The 18391-nt window shown below is 39.8% G+C and overlaps 1 protein-coding gene and 1 pseudogene across 50 annotated transcripts in view; one reads left to right on the forward strand and one right to left on the reverse strand.

Moving 5' to 3' along the window:
* LOC128930681 (uncharacterized) overlaps positions 1 to 18391 on the reverse strand; it is a 159307-nt gene that overhangs the window by 74027 nt on the left and 66889 nt on the right. For 10 of the 50 annotated variants that reach the window (XR_013531460.1, XR_013531459.1, XR_013531458.1 and 7 more), the window contains 5 exons: positions 17056 to 17110; positions 15891 to 15983; positions 15292 to 15495; positions 13722 to 13893; positions 8281 to 8437 (listed from right to left, as the gene is read on the reverse strand). The gene's annotated coding sequence lies outside the window, so the exon portion shown is untranslated. The remainder of the gene's footprint in view (positions 1 to 8280; positions 8438 to 13721; positions 13894 to 15291; positions 15496 to 15890; positions 15984 to 17055; positions 17111 to 18391) is intronic. The other 40 variants (XR_013531464.1, XR_013531461.1, XM_078362604.1 and 37 more) reach the window with 11 other exon arrangements.
* Positions 2857 to 2946, forward strand: LOC118150853 (small nucleolar RNA U13; annotated as a pseudogene).

Below are 18391 nucleotides of genomic sequence, written 5' to 3' on the forward strand. Positions count from 1 at the left end.
ACCTGGAATCAACCCAAATGCTGATCAATGATAGGCTGGACAGAGAAAATGTGGCACATATACAGCATGGCATATTATGCAGCCATCAAAAACAATGAGTTCATGTCCTTTTTAGATACATGGGTGATCCTGGAGAACATCATTCTCAGCAAACTGACACAAGAACAGAAAATGAAATACCGCATGTTCTCGCTCATAGGCAGGTGCTGAACAATGAGAACACATGGACACAGGAGGGGAGCACTACACACTGGGGTCTGTCAGGGGAATAGGGGAGGGAAAGCGGGGGGTGGGGAGTTGGGGAGAGATAGCATGGGGAGAAATACCAGATATAGGTGAAGGGGAGGAAGGCAGCAAATCACACTGCCACATGTGTACCTATGCAACTATCTTGCATGTTCTTCACATGTACCCCAAAACCTAAAACGCCATTAAAAAAAAAAGAGAGAGAGAGAAAAAGAAACAGTCATTAGAGTGAATCGGCAACCAACAGAATGGGAAAAAATTTTTGCAGTCTACCCATTTGACAAATGGCTGATATCCGGAATCTAAAAAGAACTAAAACAGATGTACAAGAAAAAAACAAACAACGCCATTCAAAAGTGGGTGAAGGACATGAACAGACACTTTACAAAGACGACATACATGAGGCCAACAAACACATGAAAAAATGTTCATCACCACTGGTCTTTAGAGAAATGCAAATCAAAACTACATTGAGATACCATCTCACGCCAGTTAGAATGGCGATCATTAAAAAGTCTGGAGACAACAGATGCTGGAGAGGATGGGGAGAAATAGGAACACTTTTACACTGCTGTTGGGAATGTAAATTAGTTCAACCATTGTGAAAGACAGTGTGGCGATTCCTCAAGGACCTAGAAAGAGAGATTCCATTTGCCCCAGCAATCCCATTACTGGGTATATATTCAAAGGACTATAAATCGTTCTACTGTAAGAACACATGCACACAAATGTTCATTGCAGTACTGTTTACAGAGCAAAGACCTGGAACCAACCCAAATGCCCTTCGATGATAGACTGGACAGGGAAAATGTGGCACATATATACCATGGATTATTATGAAGCTATCAAAAACGATGAGTTCGTGTCCTTCTTAGGGACATGGATGAACCTGGAAATCATCATTCTCAGCAAACTGACACAGGAACAGAAAATCAAACACCGCATGTTCTCACTCATAGGCGCATGTTAAACAACGAGAACACATGGACACAGGAGGGGAGCACTACACACTGGGGTCTGTTGGGGGGAAATAAGGGAGGGACAGCGGGGGTTGGGGAGTTGGGGAAGAGACAGCATGGGGAGAAATGCCAGATGCAAGTGAAGGGGATGAAGACAGCAAATCACACTGCCACATGTGTACCTACACTACAATCTTGCATGGTCTTCACAGTTACCCCAAAACCTAAAATGCAATTAAAAAAGAAATGATGCCATGTATATATTTACTGACATAGAAATATCCCTTAATTTCATGACAAAGTACTATATGATTCTAATTTTTATGTTTTATTTATTTTTGAGACAGTGTCTCAGTTGCACAGGCTGGAGTGCAGTGGTGCCATGTCGGCTCACTGCAACCTCCACCTCCTTGGTTCAAGCAATTCTCCTGCCTCAGTCTCCCAAGTAGCTGGGATTACAGGTGTCTGCCACTGCTCCCAGCTAATTTTTGTATTTTTAGTAGAGCTGGGGTTCCAACATCTTGGCCAGGTTGGTCTTGAACTCCTGACCATGTCATCTGTCTGCCTTGGCCTTCCAAAGTGCTGGGATTACAGGCATGAGCCACTATACCCAGCCAATTCTACTTTTTAAAATGTTTATATGCATAAAAAGGTATAAAAAGCAAAAACAAGAATGTTTTGAGTGGCAAAATTAAAGTTTTTATTTTGTCTTCCAAATTATTACAAAAAGAATGTGATTTTCTTTATAATCAGGGAGTATATTATTTTCCTTTATTTTTTCTCATGTATGTAGTATCACATGTAGTCTAGAGAGCTTGAATCACCGCCTCTTAAGGTAAATCAGCCCATTTCTGTGTCTATAAATTTGCTTTTGGATATTTCAAATCAATGGAATTATACAATATGTGGTCTCTTGTCTGGCTTTTTTACTTAGCTAATGTTTTTGAGGTTGGTCCATAACATGTAACGTGTTTTGGTAGTTTGTTTCTTTAATTAGTAGAAGAAATCCATTGATGGATATACCATACTTTGTCAGCAGAGAGCCTTTTAAACTTGGATTTCAGCTTCCTGTGGTCTAAATGAAACCCTCCAAACACAGGACTTACAGGGGAATCTGCTGTGCATGTCAAAATAACTACTTATCAGAACCAGCTTTATCATCAGGAGCCTCAACTGCTGCAAACATTTTTATCATTTCACAACTTCTTTACAAGGAACTTTTGTGCCACTACACGTCAGGACTTTTGAAACATCTGATACATCCTTTTAATAAGTATGAGAGTGTGTCTGAGTGGACAAGAAAGTGAAACCGTCCATACTACATTGCATATTTTCTCCTCCCCCAGACTATACCAGGGAATCTCTCAACTTTCTAGAGTATCCTGTCTTACTAGTGAACAGTATTAAGATCCTGCTGCCTTTGTTAGGCAGATTTGGAGGGGAGGCCCAAAAGCAAGGGTAAAGAGGAAGAAGAGAGTGGAGCTTGTGGAACAGGAAGCCCCCTGGGGTCTGCACGAGGCTCCCAGCTGTTGAGGATGTTGTGGATGGGGAAGTGCTGATGATGTCCCAAGACAGCCTAGTGCCTCCATTGAGCCCAGAAGGTCTTGACTTTGGACCTTTACCCAAAGATAGAAAAAAAAGGTAAGAGGTTATTCTCTAGTTCATAAATGTAATGATTGAGTTCTCACACTCGTGTGAGATGCGCCTCTCTCACCCTTGTTGCAACTTCAGCACATAGATAAAAGCTTTGTATTCTTTAAAAGCTTCTTAAATAACTTTTCTAATTAGATAGCAAGATTAAACAAGTTAGAAAAATAAATCACACATGCATGTCTAAAGATATAGCAAAAAAATAAAAACACCAGAAAAACAAATCTGTGGTCTAAAGATACATATTCGTTGTGCTCCAAAGGAACATATTATTATCACAGATATCTTCCTGTCTATCTCACTTCCCTTTCCCTCTTCCTCCTCTGGTATATTCATTCCTGCATAACACTGAGCTCACATACATGGTTCCATGGACTTTCCCCTATCCCACGGCATCATATTATCTATTCACTAAACTTATCCCTGTTTATATCACAAACACATATGATCAAGAAGGAGTACATTATAAATACATGAAATATTATCTACAAAAGAAATTAATGGACTTAAAAACTAAAGAATACACTTTTAAAGGTTTCATTTATCTGGATCACTTTATATAACACAGCAACTAATGTCAAATAGCAGTAAGAAAATGAACAGTCTTTCTTCCATAAGAAGCTGTTCATACAACCTCTAAAGCTGAAGCGCCACTGTTTATAAAAAAATTGAGCAAATGACCTAGGGATCAGTTCCCCTGAGTATAAAATGAAATGTGTTAAAAGAAAGATAGGGTTGGACCTAGATATTTTCAAGTAGTGTTTCCAGAACCACCAAGATTCCACAGAGGGGCTTCAGGAGTGGGAGATGGGAGGACAAACCACCCTTCCTCACAATTTCAACTCTGCCTTTACCTACTTCACATATTTTATTCTTAGAAAATACGAATTATTTACTTCTTTAAAAATGAGACACTGGCCGGGCATGGTGGCTCATGTCTGTAATCCCAGCACTTTGGGAGGCTGAGGCGAGTGGATCACATGAGGTCAGGAGTTCAAGACCAGCCTGGACAATAGGGTGAAACCCTTTCTCTACTAAAAATGCAAAAATTAGCTGGGTGTGTGGTGGGCACCAGTAATCCCAGCTACTCGGGAGGCTGAGGCAAGAGAAGTTCTTGAAGCTGGGAGGCACAGGCTGCAGTGAGCCGAGATAGTGCCCCTGCACTCCAGCCTGGGTGACAAAACAAGACTCCATCTGAAAAGGAAACAAACACTGTAGTCCAAGCTACATTTCATAGTACAGTGGTGGGGCAGTACAGCTATCATCTTAACTACTTTAACCTAAAACAGTACTGTAAAATGAGGTTGCCAAGGTTAAAAAATTTGTGAATTAGCCACAACACAGTTAGGAAGGAGAGTGGTGGAGAGTGGAATCTATGAAATTACAATGTGCTCCAATGTCTGAGGACACTGTTTTTAAAGAAGAAGCCACTCAGGGTAGTAAACTCCAAAGTGCTGTAAACTAAGCTATCAAAAGCACTTATTTAAAAAATGTGCATGTAACACTGCATAAAGCAGAAATTGCTTTCTAGAAGGATAAAGATCTGAAGATATATATAAATAAAAAGTACAAATGCTTAAAGAGTAATACAAGAAAATGTGGGAGTTATACAATGTAAGTAAAGAACTCACTCATCCCATTAATAAAGTAAAGCTTCATGAAGAATTTCAGGTGAAATTTACTTAAAAAACTGAAGAGGTTAAGATAATCATCTACATTAGTCTAAAAATTATGAGAAAAGACATCCTAGTTTTGTCATGATACTTTACAGAACACTTAGCAGTTTCTATAATGCTTTAACTTACTTGCCAACCCATGCTGTTTCTTTTGTTATCTTGCTCTATCACTTGCATAGTGCAATTTCTTACAAAGGGGTATACATTTATTGCTTCCATTTCTTTTCCCACCTTCAAGTCAATGACTCCTGGGCCCACGCAGTCTGGTTTCACATCCTATCCCACTCCTTAAAATAACTTCACTGCAAATTAACTTTTTAAGTCTTTTCTCTCAATCTTTGAGCACTATTTACCATTCCCCAATTCTTGAAAGTACATTCTCTCTCCTGGGGCTTCTATACTGCTACATTTTCCTGGTTAGCCTAACTACCACGCCTTCAGATGTTAGTTCCAATTCCTGTGAATTTCTGTGGTAAGTCCTGCCTGATCAAAAACTGGGTTAGATATCCCTAAAACACGTTCCCACCATATCATATCTTTGTATTTGCCCTCTCAAATCACTTACCATTCTGAATATGTCACCTTGCTACTTATCTGCCCAACTAATGTGCAAATTATTTGAAGTTAGGAATTACATATTTATTCTCCATTGTTTCTTAGAATAGTGTCCAGTATGTTCAATGAATAGTAGGTTCTCCATCATCAGTTACAAGTACAAAACAAAAAATGTATACTGTAAATCTCAAATCATGATTCTGAATTCTAGTTTGTTGAGACTGTTAGATAATACCAAAAACAGTGAGAAAGTTATAGTGGGTATTTCTAACCAGCTAGCATCAGTACTCAAATTAGAGTTGAAATTTAAATAAAGAACACACTGTCTATGATAGAGCAGGAGGAAAAACACTAAGAAGTAAGGAAACCTTGTATAACTTGGGAGAAATTATCTGGGTCTTAGTATTACCTCACAGAAGCATTTAAACTGTAAGCACTATATAAATGTCAATTGGCAAAGAGAATCTGTTAAAGACAAAAAAAAATAGTCAAAACACAAATTTAGTGTATTTTAACAGTAGTACTGACCTTTTTTTAATATTCAAATTAGAATGGTGATTTAAGGTAAGAAAAATGATACAATTCTCAGACTGGAAGAAAACTGAAAGAATATCGTATTCAACTCATAAGAAAGAAAAAGAAACCGCCAGGCACGATGACTTATGCCTGTAATCCCAGCACTGTGGGAGGCCAAGGTGGGTGGGTCACCTGAGATAAAAGGTTCAAGACCAGCCTGGCCTGGTGAAACCCTGTCTCTACTAAAAATATAAAAATTAGCTGAGCATGGTGGCAGGAGCCTATATTACCAGCTACTTGCGAGGCTGAGGGAGGAGAATCACTTGAACCAGGGAGGCAGAGGTTGCAGTGAGCCAAGACCACACCATTGCACTGCAGCCTGGGCAACAAGAGCAAAACTCTGTATCAAAAAAAAAAAATAAGAATTGCCCGAACCCAGGAGGCAGAGGTTGTGGTGAGCCGAGATGGCACCATTGCACTCCAGCCTGGTTAACAAGAGCGAAACTGCGTCTCAAAAAATATAAATAAATAAAAATAAAAATAAAAGAAAGAAAAAATAAAAAAGCACAGTGGATCACACCTATAATGCCAGCACTTTCAGAGGTTAGGTGGGTGGACTGCTTTAGCCCAGATAAGTTCCAGACTAGCCTGGGAAACAGGGTAAAACCCTATCTCTTTAAAAAAAAAAAAAAAAGAAAAATCAACCAGACATGGCGGCATGTGCCTGTGGTCCCAACTACTTGGGAGGCTGAGATGAGACTCACTTGAGCCCAGGAGTTTGAGGCTGCAGTGATCACACCAGTGCACTCCAGCCTGCACAACAGAGCAAGACCATCTTAAAGAAAGATAGGTAAGAAGAAAGAAAAATCCAGTGAGATTAAATGGCTTACCTCTCCCTAAAGCCAAAAATTTCATGTTAGTGTTATGATCAGAACTTTGAGAATTCAAAAATTCACTTCACCACTACCCTACTAAATAACTCGCTGATCATTTCATTTCTCTAAGAGTACTTCATTTTCTTTAAAACTTTTCTCATCACTTGTACATGTGCACAAGTTAACTCCCTGCAAATGGACCCCATTAGAGATACACATATACAACTCTAAGATAAAGAATGAAAATCCTTCAATATAAATATAATATTAGCCAGGCTTGATGGTGCATGTCAGTAGTTCCAGCTTCTTGGGAGGCTGATGGAGGGGGATCACTTAAGCCCAAGAGTTTGATGGAGGCTATAGTACACTATGATGAATATAGGTACACTCCAGCCTGGGTAGCATAGTGAAACCCCATCAACCAGTCAATCGTTAAAATAATGGTGTCAAAGACTTGATATGTGGTAATTATAAGAAAGAGCTGCTTAAGTACTAAAGCAGAGAATATAGACAAGATAGTTATAATTATCACAGAATTCGGTTATTTCTTAGATCTCTTAAGACATCTTAAGACTAAGCTTCCTTAGTAAACACTCAAGTAAATCATCAAGTAAGTAAATCATCTCAGTTCAATAAATTTTATTTTATATTTTGAGATGGATTCTTGCTCTGCCACCCAGGCTGGAGCAGAGTGGCACAATGTTAGTTCACTGCAACCTCTGCCTTCCAGGCCCAAGCAATTCTCAAGCCTCAGACTCCCAAGTAGCTGGGATTATACGCATGCACCACCATGCCCAGCTAGTTTTTTTGTATTTTTCATTTAGACAGATTTTTGCCATGTTGGCCAGGCTGGTATCAAACTCCTGGCCTCAAGTGATCCGCTCCCCTTAGCCTCCCAAAGTGCTGGGATTATTGGCATGAGCCACTGAGCCTAGCTTTATTCAGTTCAATAAATATTTAAGAAGGATATTTGTACTTAAGGGATTAACATCAGTTATTTGGTTCTCTTCCTATATCACAGGTTCTGTTCCAACTCTGTCCCAACATGCCAATTTAACAATCTCCATTTGCATGGATCTGTATAAGTGAAAATTTTATCTTTTGAAAAATTCTAAGAGTTCCCTAGCAAATAGTGTTAAAGATGTGTTTCCAGATATTAAAAAAAAAACTTAAAGTTTAAATTTATTTTAATTTGGATGAGAAACACTTCTACTCACTGCCTACCTATTACACAATTCTCCCTATGGTGATAAAATAAACTCCAGAAAGGTTTAGGTCTCTAGTGACAACTTGGATAAGTTGCTGCTTTAAAAAACAAATGGGGGGCTGGACATGGTGGCTCATGTCTGTAATCCCAGCTCTTTGGGAAGCCGAGGCGAGTGGATCACCTGAAGTCAGGAGTTCAAGATCAGCCTAGCCAACATGGTGAAACCCCGTCTCTACTAAAAAAGAAAAATTAGCTGGACGTGGTGATACATGCCTGTAATCCAGCTACTTGGGAGGCTGAGGCATGAGAATTGCTTGAACCAGGAAGGCGGGGGTTGCAGTGAGCCAAGATCACGCCAATGCACTCTAGCCTGGTGACAGAGCTAGACTCCCTCTCAAAAAAAAAATTGGGATTGGAGGTAGGAGGAACCAAGCTCTTACTCTTTTTCTTCCTTTCCTCATCCTAAATACATTGATAGGTTCTGGCTTATAGGCACTACTCCAAGACACATGGATTTTCCTTTGTTTAAATAATGGAAGTTGATTTACTCTCTGAAATACAAAGTCAGCATTAGCCTTAAACTACCAGATACTCACTGAATTCAAGCAGGACAGTTCAAGTAGCAGATCTGACAAGGCATATCCTGTGCTGATGACCTTGTATCCATCTGGTGTATCTGAGACTTTTTACTTGGATTAATTACATGACACTCAGCCAAGAGCTTCTCCGGGTTTCCATCAAAGTACCTACATGCTTTAAACAGAAAGGATAAAAGCCCAGCAACTGCACACTGTTAAAGCTCTCCAAAAATCTGATTTTCTACAGGGAAAAGCAAGAAGCTGAATGAAAATAAAACATTAATCCTTTTACTCATAGGAAATAAAAGCTATATGGGACAAATTACAGCAAATAAAAGGTATGTGCATATAAATACTACAAGCAGCAAAAGAAAAATCAGCAAAACTGTTCTCATATTGTGTATGTGTGTGTGTGTGTATGCATATATATATGAGTAAACTAGTAGAATAAATTTTTTTGCTTTTTTAAAATTGTTTTTAAATAATTGAATCCTGGAAGTTAAGCTATTAGTAGTTTAACAGTACTACAACTAAAACTTTAGAATTAAAGTAAGCTGTGCTGTTCCAATGGGTACCTATGAAGAGTAATATCTTACATAGCTGACTATATTTTATACAAATGAATTCATTTTATTAATTTTAGTTAAAGCAATTAAACATATTAGTTTTAGTAAAGCATTTATCTTACCCCACAAATCATCTTAAAAAATGAAATCATTATGTGTCTCATTCTACATAATAGAACTGCTTTCTAAATACACTTTTGAAATATTTTTATTTTACTGAGAAAGGAGAAAAAATAAAAAAGTATATCTTCAAACACCTTATATTAAATAAATTACATATTAGCTTTTCATAACATATGTATCTAGGCTGGGTGTGGTGGCTCACACCTGTAATCCCAGCACTTTGGGAGGCAGAGGAGGGCAGAACACAAGGTCAGGAGTTCGAGACAAGCCTGGCCAATATGGTGAAACCCTGTCTCTAATAAAAGCACAAAAATTAGCCAGGCATGGTGGCAGGCACCTGTAGTCCCAGCTACTCGGGAGGCTGAGGCAGAAGAATCGCTTGAACCTGGGAGACAGAGGTTGCAGTGAGCTGAGATTACACCACTGCACTCCGGCCTAGGCAACAGAGTAAGACTCCATCAAAAAAATAAAAATAAAAATAAAATAAAATATGTATCTAAATATAGAATAGTTCAATATCTAAAATATCAAGAGTATAGTATGCCAACTACTATCTAGAGTTTTAATAGCAAACCTCTTGACAGAAGATAGTAGTCAGAAGTAGACCTTAAGAAAGGAGGAGGGGAATATAGTAGTAACTACTTAGCACAATGTTTCCCATTAATTCAGATGAGACATGGTCCCTGGCCTCCTAAAATAGCTTACTATTCTTAAGGCCAAAGCAATAAATTTTAAAAAATTCAATCTGTGAAATCAATATAACCAGCAAAAATATTAATGTACAATCTGGTCAACTGCTTTTTGGCTTGTAAAGCCCAGGTTTCAATAACTATAATGCTCTTTATATACAAATAGGAGATTTTCAATCAATACTCAGAAGAAATTTCCAATATTTTTAATGAAGATCTTATTTAGGTTTTGTGTCAAAGGCTACTATATCTTACTGTACCCTCCAGAAAAATAATTCAAATGAGAACAAACCATATCACTTCTCCTACCACTAATAAATATCTTTTTTATAAATACTTTGACTACAGCATATTTCAATGAAATCATATTATCAATCAAAATGCCAACACATTATAAAAAGGACTATCAGAAAGTTACAGTTGTTAGGAACTCACACAAATAGAAAGTTAATGTCTCTTAATGTCTCTGATGATTCAGATAATCAGAGTATATCTACAGCAGAAAATCAAATGCTTTCCTATAAATTCTATCTCTGAGAAAACGTAGTCTGAGCATGGTGGCTCACACCTACAATCCCAGCACTTCTGGAAGCCAAGGCGGGTGGATCACTTGAGATCAGGAATTCAAGACCAGTCTGACCAATGTGGTGAAACCCTGTCTCTACAAAAACTACAAAAAATTAGCTAAGCATGGTGGTAGGTGCCTGTATTCCCAGCTACTCGGGAGACTGAGGCATGAGAACTGCTTAAACCCAGGGGGCAAGGCTGCAGTGAGCCAAGATGCTGCCAATGCACTCCAGCCTGGGCAACAGGACAAGACTGTCTCAAATTAATAAAAACTAAAAGTAAAAAATAATATAAAATATCAAGTTTTACCTGAAAAACTGAAAGCATAAGAGACTAACACTAAATATGAATTCCATTCTAGCTTGTTGTTAAGAATCCAGTGTGCATGCCATGTCTACTTTGTAAAGTTAGCACTGCTGTCATGCATTACAACATGGTTGTTTACAATTCTATGTCCCATTAGAACCCAGCTATCCTAGGCCCAGCAGGGCGGCTCACGCCTGTAATCCCAGCACTTTGGGAGGCCGAGGCAAGCAGATCATGAGGTCAGGAGATCGAGACCATCCTGGCTAACATGGTGAAACCCCATCTCTACTAAAAACATAAAAAAGTAGCTGAGCGTGGTGGTGTGCAACTATAGTCCCAGCTACTCGGGAGGCTGAGGTAGGAGAATCGCTTGAACCCAGGAGGCGGAGGTTGCAGTTAGCCAAGATCATGCCACTGCACTCCAGCCTGGGTGACAGAGACTTTGTCTTAAAAAACAACAACAACACAAACAAAATCCAGCTGTCCAAAAGAAACTATCAACACAGTAAAGACAACCTACAAAACGAAAGAAAATATTTGCAAAACATGCAGATCTAATATCCAGGATCTATAAGGAACTTAAGCATATTTACAAGAAAAACACAACCCCATTAAAGTGGGCAAAGGACATAAATGACACTTTTCAAAAGAAGACATACATGCAGCCAACAAGCATGTGAAAAGAAAACTCAGTATTACTGATTAGAGAAATGCAAATTAAAACCACAATGAAATACCACCTCACACCAGTCAGAATGGCTAACAACTCAAAAATTAACACATGCTGGCGAGGCTGCAGAGAAAAGGGAATGCTTATATACTGTTGATGGGAATGATTAGTTCAACCATTGTGAAAAGCAGTGTGGTAATTCCCCAAAGAACTAAAAACATAACCACCATTAGACCCAGCAATCCCATTACTGGGTATATGCCCAAAGGAATAGAAACCGTTCTACCATATAAACATACGCATGTGTATGTGTGCACTGCAGCACTATTCACGATAGTGAGGATATGAAATCCACCTAAATGCCCATCAGTGGTAGACTGGATAAAGAAAATGTAAAAATACACCATGGAATACTACACAGCCATACAAAAGAATGAGATCATGTCCTCTGCAGCAACATAGATGGAGTTAGAGACCATAATCCTTAGCAAACTAATACAGGACAGAAAACCAAATACTGCATGTTCTCACTCTAAGTAGGAGCAAAATGATGAAAACACACAGAGATGTAGAGGGAAACAGCAGACACTAAAGCTTATTTGAAGGAAGGTAGAGGGTGGGAGGATAGGGAGACCAGAAAAAAAGAACTACTGGGTACCAGGCTTAGTACCTGGGTGATGAAATAATCTGTACAACAAACCCCCATGACACACGTGCGCCTATATAACAAAATGCACATGTACCCCTGAACCTAAATAAAATTTTAACAAGAGAGAGATGGAGTCTCACTGTTTTGCTCAGGCTGGACTCCCAACTCCTGGGCTCAAGCAAACTTCTCCTTTAGCCTCCTAAGTAGCTAGGACTCCAGGTGTGTACCATCACATCCAACTTTAGTCTTTTTATTCTGATGTTTTGACATTTGGGGCCTTACTGACCCTGGGGAGACTGCCCCTCCCAGGGTCAGTTAATTCCTACATATTACCCCTACAAGACTGCCTTCTGTATGCAGTCTAACCAATCCAGTGTCCATATTCTTAACTGCCTCCTTTATTGGGCTCTGACACTAGGCAAATATTCCCCAGTCCTAGTCACCCAAGATTCAGGTAGCAGACACCTAGAGATAGCCTATACCCCAGAACCCACTGAAATTACTCAAACTCGCCAATCCTCAACCTGCTTAGCCTGCTTTCCCAGTCTTGCCCTGCAGAAGGCATTTCGTCAGATGAAAACCACAATAAAGGATCGTGCCCACACTTACGCCTTGCTCCCTCCACCTCCTGATTGACTCTGTGCTTCCCTCATGTGGCATGCCCTCCTTCTCAGGAATTGTAACAGATTATCTTTCCAATGGCAGTTGTCTTCTGATCTGTTGCTCATACCATATCAGAGTAATAATAATAAAACCCCTGGTCAACATGGTGAAACCCCGACTCTACTAAAAATACAAAAAATTAGCTGGGCATGGTGGCACGTGCCTGTAATCCCAGCTACTCAGGAGAATGAGGCAGGAGAATTGCCTGAACCCAGGAGGCGGAGGTTGCGGTGAGCCAAGATCACACCATTGCACTCCAGCCTGGGTAACAAGAGCGAAACTCCATCTCAAAAAAGTAATAATAATAATAATAAAACCTATGTGTTTTTTAAAAAAGTTATCTTTGTATACAGGCAACTCTCAAATAACCATGCCTCAATTGCTTTTGCAAGCTTTCACTTATAAATAAGAACCCCACAGTAATGAACAAAAAGCTCCTGGAAGACCACTGCCAAATGAGGACATGGAAATCTGCTTTGGGTCTTACATTTAGTAAGTAAACGTATATGGAGAAAATATTTCATAGGAATACTATTTAGCCAGTAATTTAAAATTAAATGGCTTTGTATAATTTTTAAAGTGTTTAATTCTAACTTATTTCTATGATCATTTTAATATTTGCATGGTATAAATGGAGTTTCAGGAAGAGAATGGCATTCTACACAACATGCTCAGAAGAGGTAAGAGTTTCAACATAAGGTAGCTTGACTTGCCAATTATAATAACAACAATATTGATAGTAATAGACCAGTTATATAACCACAATAAAACCAACAGTTTTCAAAAATCAGTGTTTCAACAAAACCACTATTATTTATTGAGTGTTTAATCAAGCAATCCTCACACTAGGCCTAGGTACATATAGTAAGTAGGAGAAGCAGGGTCCCCACCTAAAACCTAAGCTCTTAACACTTGCTGTCTGTAACTTAGTTGGACTCAATGCATATATAAACGAATTGTCATGGCAAGGGGAAAAAAATTGGTAAAAGGTGAACTAGGGATTATCTTTATTTAACCTGTTGGTCTTTGAGTGGAATTCCATCATGTTAGAAACAATCAAGTTCCTTTGTCATCGTTTTCTATTTAAGCTCCAGAACAGTAATCCAGATTCCTATAGGATCTAAGAAAATGGCTTCTATGAGACATCCACTGATCTCCTATGATTTGAATCCATTTTTCCCTCATTACAAATGGCAGAGAGAGTTTTCCACATAAATGTTTCTTACCTGCCAAGAGCATGCAGAGCTCCCCCATCTTTGGCTTGAAGTTGGTGGCTGCACTGAGAAAATGAAAAGCTGACGCATACTGCTGCATGGTCAAATGGACAAGGCCCACATTATACAGAATCTTCCAATCGAAGGGTGCCAAGAAGTTGGCTCATTTCAGGCAACTGATGACCTATGAGAGAGAAGAAGCAGTCAATGAGGGAGTGGGGCAAGCTAAGCAGACCCAATAACCACATGTATGCATGCAAACAAAGAACATGAGGGGACACTGACTGCCACATATTTCTTCTTGCTGAAGAAACACATTCCAATGTTATTCCAGAGTAGAGGACTTTCTAGAACAGCACAAGCCACAACTCTGTATTTGGTGAGGAAAACATCAAAGTCCCCGTGGGTCATGATGCCTGCTGCCAAGATGGCCTGAAAACGTGGCACATAGAAAGTAATTCAGTCATTCCCAAAAGGCTGTAGCAGTGAGGCAGCCTTACTGAGTCTATAGACATTCAGCAGGCCCAGCAGCACAGATGGGACTGAAAAATTTCTTCCAGGGACATAAACAATATAGCCAAGCTATTAGGACAAATGTTCCTGAGGAATGTCCTTGCACCCTACACTGTGGCTCTGTTTGCAGAGCACAAAAAAAGATAAAATATTACTTGCTTTACCCATCTAATTTGTTTCCTACTTCTAGCCAGGAAAGTCAGTATTTCAGAATGAATACCAGGGCCCTTTAAGTAAAACCTTAATTAATCTGTTCTCTGCAGCCCCTATTTGGTACACTAAGTGTTCTAGACACCTAAAATACACCCATACATAGCTATTTAAGGTACATTTCTTCCTACAACAGAGGCTGAGTAAGCTTTAAGCTTCGCCAGCCCAGCCCTTTCATTTCTCTAAGGAAATGTATCAAGGTGAGGAGCTGACAGGCTATTATGACTTCCTAAATCAGAATTCAGTTTGTATCCTTCAATATACAGCTTGTCTTACTGAATCTCCTCAATGATATTCATCAATTTGATGCTATTCCTTCTCATTCCCTAAGTCACATCTAGACAAACGTTGGGAGTATCAGATCCTTAGGACTCTAAAAGTCATTTCAACATTATTATTATTACTTTTTAGAGACAGGGTCTCACTCTGTCACCTAGGCTGGAGTGCAGTGGTGCCATCATAGCCCACTGTAGCCTCAAACTCCTGGACTCAAGTGATCCTCCCTCTTCCATCCTCTGATTAGCAAGGACTACAGGTGTGTGCCACCATGACTGGGTAATAATTTTTTTGCAGAGATGGGGGTCTATGTTGCCCAGCCTGATCTTCAACTCCTGGCCTCAAGTGATCCTCTAGCTTCAGCGTTCCAAAGTCTTAGGATCACAGGCATAAGCCACCATGCCCAGCAGAATTATTTTTGACAACAGTTGTGGAGGCATTGCTAATTTCCTAAGTAACACATAAGCTTTACTAGCACTATGATTTTGCTCTCTGCAGGGGTTACACGTCTATTGTAACAAATATGCACTTTTAGAAGATAAGCAGAGCATGCTTGACAATATTTTCAAATAAGAAGAACTACCTTTTATTTGCATTTTTTCTATTTTTCAGGTATTCAAACTGAAGAAGCTATTCCTTTGCTTTCCAGGGTCAGATCATCTCTAGGAGCAGTGGGGTCATCTCTTAAGAAGGCAAGAGCCTTCACAGCCTGCAATACCTTATAGCTGGTAGGATCGTAAGTCAGTGCATTGCCAAGATGTTCGAATGCCTTCCAGTAAATGCTGAGCTTGGGGGAAAAAAGCAAGTAAGACAATTTACATGAGAAAAAGATGGCAGTTAAAAAGTCTGGCCAACCACACCCTGAACATAAATATCCTGGCTTTTTTTATTCTCTTGGGGGAAAAGAAAAAAAGGCAGCTACAGTTACCGGAAAATAAATTAAAAATCCCCACAGTCATGGTTTTCCTTCTATTTATGTTAATTTATCCCCCTGATAAAGTCAAAGTATCTATTTGATAGAAGCACTAGTACTGTTCTACATTTAATGTCTCTTGGCAGAAAATAAGCTGGGTAGCCTCATCTACCGTGGGGCCAACCTCCCAACCCAAAGCCCAGGAAGACCCAGAGTTAAGCTCCTAATTCCTTTTAAAGAAAAACAAGGCTGGGTGCAGTGCCTCTCACCTGTAATCACAGCACTTTGGGAGGCCGAGGCGGGCACATCACTTGAGGTCAGGAGTTCAAGTCCAGCCTGGACAACACGGTGAAACCCCGTCTCTAATAGAAACACAAAAATTAGCTGAGCATGGTGACGGGCACCTATAATCCTAGCTACTCGGGAGGCTGAGGCAGAAGAATCACTTGAACCCGGGAGGCAGAGGTTTCAGTGAGCTGAGAATGTACCCTAACACTCCAGCCTGGGCAACAAGGGTGAAACTCCACCTCAAAAAAAAAAAAAAAAACCACAAAATAGACATAAAGGCAGAGTTGGAGGCAAAATCAGCTGAACAAGAAAATTGGCAAATGTGTATGTTGGAGATGAGGGAAAGGCCCCTTGGAGACCTGGGCACTGGGTCCTCAGCAAGAGAATCCATGAGCTAAAAGAATCCCATCCACATTCAGGAATGTGGAGGGTACTGAAGACTTCTTATTCTAGATAAAGTATACGTTGCCTTCTCTCTTTCCAGTAGAACCTTGGGTGGGAAGAAAGATCGACAGAAATGGCTTTGCCCCAAAGCCCTAAGAACTGTTCACTTGCATCAGTTTCTCTTTTCTCAACAAAATAACAACCCCCAAGACCAGAGTTATTTCTCATATATGCTCTTTCCTGGGTTACATAAGAATTTTTTTTTTTTTGAGATAGGGTCTGATTCTTTCACCCAGGCTGGAGTACAGTGACTCAATCTCAGTTCACTGCAATCTCTACCTCCCGAGTTCAAGCAATTCTCCCATCTCAGCCTCCCAAGTAGCTGGGACTACAGATGCATGCCACCACGCGTGGCTAATTTTTGTATTTTTTATAGAGACAGGGTCTCACTATGTTGCCCAATCTGGTCTTCTACTTCTGGGATCAAGGGATCCACCAGCCTCATCCTCCCAAGGTTACAGGAATGTGGCACCATGCCCAGCCTAGATGAGAATTATAGTTGCACTAGGCTAAAATAGAATTGTTTCCAATTTAAATGCAGAAAATTAATTCCTTTAGCAAAGAAAATCAAATAGTGTGTAGTTCATGTACTATATTTGACCTTTAGTAAAATAAATATCAAAATGCAGGAAAACCACCATACACACAAACCCAAAAGCATTTTTAACATCAACTCATGAATGAATCAAGAGTTTTAATTACCTATAAGTAGAGTAATCCTAAAGTTGTAAGAAGTTCTGTATTTTCTGGTGAGAACCTGCAACATAGAGATGTTCAGAGGGAAACAAGATATGGATGAGAAACACGGAGACACATGCACGGTAATGTGCCCTCGTGCAATACTTGACAGACTCCTCTGAACCTTTTACTCCCCATGGAAATACCTGAAGGCAATTTGGGAACTGCCATCAAAAGTAGGTCATCTCAACCCTGGCAACAGGAGGAACTGCTAAGCAAGAATGAAATGGGGCTTAGGGTAAAAGTTAAGAAAGAACCTATGGAATGTTTTACATGACCATCTTGATCACACAAATAAAATTAAAGAACAATGCTTTAAAAAGCAAGTCAGTCTAGAACACACACAGTTTCACCAGTCCTCTCTTAGTGGGATTTTCTCTTTCTTCCTTCCTTCCTTCCTTCCTTCCTTCCTTCCTTCCTTCCTTCCTTCCTTTCTTTCTTTCTTTCTTTCTTTCTTTTCTTTCCTTCCTTCCTTCCTTCCTTCCTTTCTCCTTCCTTCCTTCCTTCCTTCCTTCCTTCCTTCCTTCCTTCCTTCCTTTCTTTCTTTCTTTCTTTCTTCCTTTCTTTCTTTTTATTGAGTCTTGCTCTGTCACTCAGGCTGGAGTGCAATGGCGTGATCTCTGCTCACCACAACCTCCACTTCCTGAGTTCAAGCAATTCTCCTGCCTCAGCCTCCAGAGTAGCTAGGATTACAGGTGCATGCCACCACACCTGGCTAATTTTTTTTATTTTCAGTAGAGGCAGGGTTTTACCATGTTGTCCGGGCTGGTCTCTAAGTCCTGACCTCGTGATCTGCCCGACTAGGCCTCCCAAAGTGCTGGAATTACAGGCGTGAGTCACTGTACCCAGCCAGAATTTTTTGTTTTTCTATTCTCATTGGGCTTACCATGCCAGGCAGCATAATTTTCCATGCAGTTTTGGAGCCTAAGGCCCCTAATGCTTCTCTCTCCACTTAAACAAAAAATTATACTAAGTAGCCAAATGAAACATAAGAAGGAAGATACATATCAATCCTAGGAAAGAAGGTGCTACTGACCTTTGGGAGTAAACACTGATCTAAGTAAAATATTACACCTGCCTGCTCAATCCCTCACTAAAATGTCTTTGTCACAGAACCAAAGCAACACTGAGTTGAGATGATCTGACTATAGCATCATCAGACAGTTTCAAGAGTAAAACACCAAAGAGCTATTAACAATGTCTCCTGCTTCTATGGAATACTATAGGGCACGGGTTACCTTTAGGGAAGCCTAAACCAGAAGATGCAAAGCCCCAGCCAGGGAAAGCATGAGCTGACCAA

Source organism: Callithrix jacchus, chromosome X (assembly GCF_049354715.1).
Source record: "Callithrix jacchus isolate 240 chromosome X, calJac240_pri, whole genome shotgun sequence".
In the NCBI taxonomy this organism is placed as follows: domain Eukaryota; kingdom Metazoa; phylum Chordata; class Mammalia; order Primates; family Cebidae; genus Callithrix; species Callithrix jacchus.